Source organism: Mytilus edulis, chromosome 9, assembly GCF_963676685.1.
Source record: "Mytilus edulis chromosome 9, xbMytEdul2.2, whole genome shotgun sequence".
Taxonomy (NCBI): Eukaryota; Metazoa; Mollusca; class Bivalvia; order Mytilida; family Mytilidae; genus Mytilus; species Mytilus edulis.
Genome location: NC_092352.1, coordinates 58,216,960 through 58,222,959, shown reverse-complemented (window position 1 = coordinate 58,222,959; position 6,000 = coordinate 58,216,960).

Genomic DNA, 6,000 nt, shown 5'->3' with positions numbered 1-6,000 from the left:
TAAACTTTTAAATAAAAGCAACAATAGTATACCGCTGTTAAGAGTTGGAAGGTTAAATTTACATGAACTCATATCCTACTTTGCAGAGGTCAAAGTAAATAGTTCAATCTGATTATTTATTATCTGTGATGCAATGTAGGAAAGACGAATATGAAATACCTTCTTTAACTACCTGTAACTTACCATACTTACTCATGAAATCACAGACCTACTGTAATCCAAAAATTTAAACATGCCTGTTGGAAAGTAGAAACAAGTTCATGGTCACTTTAAGTCCACTTGTAATTGGACATCTACCTCTTACTTAACTAATATCATAAAGTTTGTCGTCCCATTGTTATTGCAAAAGCTATTTATTACTTTTAGCTTTCTTTACAATGTGGATGACTACAGTGAGATTCTGATTATAAGAAATGTTTACTGTTTATAACATAGGTGTCAATTATTTAAACCTGATAAAAAAAATATGTTGTAGAACCTATTTCACATTGGATCTCATAATTTAATTGAATGATGATTGTTTACTGTAGGCCTATTTAATTTTGATGGACACTTTATTTTACTTTAGCCCTTTTATAGTCAACTTCATGACTTCAGGATTTTTTTTTAAATTTCTAGATGTATTTATACGTAGTACATAGACAATTTATTTTCATGATTTTTTTTTTCTTCCAGAAAATGTGGAGAAAATGATTTGCTTAACAGCATTTCTACACACTCCATATTTAATACATCGTATTGCTATTTGTCCACCATTACTGGAATCCCATAAATTTTGACATCACAATAGAAAATATCTCAAAAGTTCAATAGGGTCAAACAAAGCATATTTTCATATAAAGTGTATAAAATTCACCCAATTCGCGTTAAGTTGTATAAAATTTATTCGTTTACTCTCAGTAACAAGATAACCTGACGAAGTTCTATCATTAAAAATGATTATTATCATAAATCAGATTTTCTGTTATTAGATATAATAACATATGGTATGAGTGACATTGAGACAACTCTTCATCCAAATCACAATTTGTAAAAGTAAACCATTATCAATAGGCGAGTGACTTTAACCATTAAATTAAATTTTTAATGCACCTAACTAATACACGGCTAAATTTTATATCATTTGAAAGCTACTCATCTGTACTATCTGTTTTGCCCAGTCGTAAAAAAATCGTACGGTGCAATTTCCGTCAAATCAAGATCAAAGGCCAAGGACGAATAAGTGCATATTTTCTAAGATTTCAGCCTGATTGCATAATATGACTTTTATATACTAAATTCACATATGCAAACAATTTAAACTTTTAGCAGAGAGATTAACAGTCATTATTCAAATGCATTTTTTAATATTTAAAGCGTGTTTTTGACAGAGAGCACATGTTTCCTGAAATTCGAGTAAAAGTTAACAAAATGTGTGAAAACCCAAATTTTTCTTTCTGGTGCAAATGCTAATCAATTAAAACTAAGTAAAACCCTGTAATGACTATCAAAGAAGTTTTTGACATCATAAAATTCCCTTAAATTATGCTTACTTCTAATCAAACAGCAAATCATAACAACGCATACAGTTGCCCAAAATACCGCCATCTGCGAAAAAACAGCTTTTAAGCATTTCTTCCTATTTTAACATTGTATGTGGTCAATATAAGATTTAATAAACAAATTCTTAAGAATCTGAAAAATTTTGAGTAAAAAAATATGTGCGTGAATCATCTTATTGCTTGAAATAAAGGGGGTAATCTAAAAGATTGCAATCTGCATTGTAACTACCAGACTGAAATAAACATATTTCGACTTTTCTAATTGTTTGTTGCGAAGCTTCATTATAAATATTGATGTACTGAAAAGACATTTTATTTATTTAATGTGAATTGAAACTTTAGACCAAAATAAATAGAAAATAAATTGATGAAAATTGAAATTTAAAAGAATTTAAAAAAACCAGTAAACACATTATAAAACTTGACTACTTGATTGCTTAAATTGCGTTGTTCATTGTTTACATGCATTAATTCATCAAATAAGAATAATTTTGAAGAAAAAATATCCATTAATACGCAACGATTCTAGTTACAGCTAGAATTTCTGAATAGTTTGAATGACTAGTTCATTTTTCATACGAGGATGACTTCATGCAAGAGTTTCTGATGACGACTGAAAAGAAGCTATCATTATCTTGAAACTTCACTTTCCATTATATAAATGATGTCATCTCACTGAAAAGTGCAAAATTTGTGACAATGTTGGACTCGTATTTTCCATTGAAATTGAAATTAAAAGACTCAACAGATATAGTTTACTCTATCACGTAACTTGAAATCGATGATGAGGGTTGGTTGAGAACAAGTTTTTCGACCAAAGAGATGAGCATAAAACAACCCATAAAAACACCCCTTACTACCAAATTATAAACTTTTCATTTCTATGTAACAACATTATAGCAACGCCTTCATATCTATATATCTATACTACTAAAGGAGGAGACCGATTTCATTGAGCCTCAACTCCTCTGAAATAAAGGCATAAAGGCAACTACAGTATACCGCCATTCAATAGTCATCAATCGATTTACTAGTAACTGAAATAAATCCGGGTCACAAAGCAAAAACTAGGAAAACGCATCAACTATAAGAGGAACACAACGATATAACAGAAGCACAGAACTGCTACAAAAACAAACGCCAACATACAAAGAAACAGATTATTCGATACCAACTGCCATATGCCTGACTTGGTACAGGACATTTGAAGAAAAATGGTGGTTTAAACATGTTTTAAACCAGAGTTCAAATGCAAAGTTGAAATCATCCCTTTGAAAATTTCATGGACGCCACTACGAGTTGGTTGACAATTATGAGATATCTGTTTCGCCAGATGACGACTGATAAGTTCCATCGACGTAACCAAATTGCCGTCATTTCTGCCGTGAATGTCACCAACCGAATAAGGCTTGGCACCGAGTTAGGCAATACATGAGCCACAAGACGGGTAAAAGAGAGCCGTGGTGTAGTGGTAAGTGCATCGGACTACTAACACAAAGGTTCCTGGTTCGATTCTCGTTCCATGATGAAAATTTCAGGGACTGAATTTTCGGCTCTTCCTTGACACCATTTGTGAGTATGGTCTTGAGGAAACGATGAAAGTCCATCGGAAGGGGACGATAAATGGCTGACCCGCGTTAAAAGAGAGCCATATCTCTTGCACGTTAAACACACCTTTTGTAGATTTCGAAAACGAGCAGGCTAATGCCGCTACAAGGCAGCACTCGCACCCGCAAAGTGGAAAGCGATTAATTTAAGTTGCAAAACTTGTTTCCCAATCCACTATAAATAGATATGTTTAAACTAAGACAGGTGTCACATGTGGAACATGATCTGCCTACACTTTGGGAGCCCCTGAGTTCACTCAAATTTTTTTTAGGGGTTTGTGTAACTCAATCTGTAGTTTTATATGTTGTGTTTTGTATACTGTTGCTTGTCTTGTTCGTTTTTTGCCCGGCTTTGTCAGTTTGTTTTTAATTATGAGTTTGATGTCCCTTTGATATATGTCGTCACTATTCAAGTAGTAAAAGGTTTCAAAATTATAGATCAGTGTAGCTAAATGTATCATGATAACGATTTTGTTCTATATATATATCACCGTGAGCAAATTTAGTTATTTTCGCGGATATTTGTCTTATTGCGTTAATCTTCTTCACTTTACTTTGAGGTGATTTTTTGGCCGATTTTCATTACTGCAAGTTAATGTCTTTAAAGTAAAATAATACCAAAGGGACAATCAACATCTCAAACCATGAATCAAATAAAGTTAATTAAAACCATGAACAAAATAAAATTAAAGTCCAAGAGACGAACAACAGTCCAAAAAACACAGCATACCATGAAAACGAACACTCCTAAAACAGCGAATTTTCTTATGAGGTCAGGAAGGGTATTTAACTTTTTCATTTTGTTATTTCACAACTGCTTATAGTGTTTTACATACACAATGACATGCATTTGTATTTTTAAAGCTTATGTAGAAAATGCTCAAAGCATCTTTTATTCAAATAATTAAAGCGATTAAACTTCTAAACACATTTAATATGACTTACTATAACACGATTTTAAACTAAACAAGAAGCAGCCGCATTTTATTTAGTTCGTTTACATCCCGCTTTAGATAACCAAGTGTTTCTAAACAAGGTTACTTATTTAAATGTTGCCTATGATTTAGTCGCAAAGTAATGTTTGCATTTAAACATGATTACAAAAAGTAAAAAAAGTTTGACTTCGTAAAAAACATATTTTAACCTCAATTACCTCACATATATTCTTTTCTTACTTTAAATACCCCTTCTTTTATTATGGAAAATCATTCTCCTCCCTGATATTCACAATTAGCGATGTGCTATTTTAACATAGATTAACAAAATGATCGCTATTTGCAGAAGGCAGATTTTTGGGCAACTGCAAACACTTCAATAGAAGGCTGTTCCATGAACATTAATTTATAATTGAATCTTAAAATTACAAAACAAATATTCCTTGACCTAAAACATATACATTTATCTATTTTTTTAGCATACAAATATCGATTCCCCAAGATTTATTTTGCTTTTTTGGATAATTTTTAATTTTTTTAGGATTTGTGATAAATTTCAATTTTCGGGAAATTTTGCGCATCGAATCTCTTATTTTTTGTTTGATTTGGAAATTATGTATCATGTTCCATAAAGTTCATATGATCTTTTGGAAAATTTTATGGTACAAGAATTAGAAAATGGCGTTTTATTTAGTAATCGCAAAAATTAGAATGTTTTTTCATGACCTTTGACCTTGATTTAACAAAAATTGCACCGTACGATTTTTTTACAACCGGGCAAAATAGAAAGTACAGATTAACAGCTTTCGAATGATATATAATACAGCCGTGTGTTAGGTGGGTGCATTAAAGTCGTTAACTAAGCGTCTTTTTGAAATAAGTCACTCGCCTACAAATCATATTCTTCAAAATGGATCCTTCAATCGCACCAAACAAATCATTTATATCAATTCAGATGATATTTTACCTCCTTATAGCAAATGCTGCTGTAGCATGGATCACCCGACTCGGATTAAAGATATCTAAATCAGCAGACGGTCTTTTGACTGCAACATCACCTTAAATCATAACAGGAGTTTCAGAATGATTTCATGCTGTATGGAAGACTTTTGACAAGATAGAAACAAAAAGAATATTTCTCAAATGTTCAAAAAAAAGTCATTTACATATTTTGGGGTGAATGAGTATTGTGAATTATTCTTTCCTAAATGACAAGATCTTGGTCTCCTTTGTTGACTCGCAAGATATCTTAGATCATTTAATCCTGAAAATAACTGATAACATATATATCCTCTGGCTGTGTTGAAGATGAAATCCATTTTTTAACTAACTGTGAAAATTTTAAATCAGATAGAGATGCTCTCTTTGACTTTGTTTGCCAAAGAATTCCAAATTTTTCTATACTTAATAATCAGCATAAATTTATTTATTTATTAAACTGTGAAGAAGATCAGGTCCTTAATGCTGTTGGTAAATTTATTAAAGTGAATATGAGTTAGTAATTGTATTGTAACTGTATGTAAAAAATTGTTTGTATCTATGTATCTATGCAAATCAATATTCTTTTTCCTTATTCATGTATGCTCTGTATGCCCCTTGTGGGCCCTTAATTGGAAATAAAATATGTTCTGTTCTATATCTGATGCTATTTTGGTAACTGTGAAGTTTCAACTTAATATCTACTAGAGTTTACATTGTTTTAATTTTTGTATATCATGCTCAATATATAAATCTTCTGGATTTATGAATAATCTTAAAGTTCATTATTATCATGAAACAGATGTTTTAGTGTTGAGGAAACTGTCCCATAAATATTTAAACAATTATGACTATTTCTGCATTACTGTCTTGTTACTTGTTATAAATTGGAAATAAGGACTATGGTGAAAAGTTATCTCATTGACAAGTACATCACAT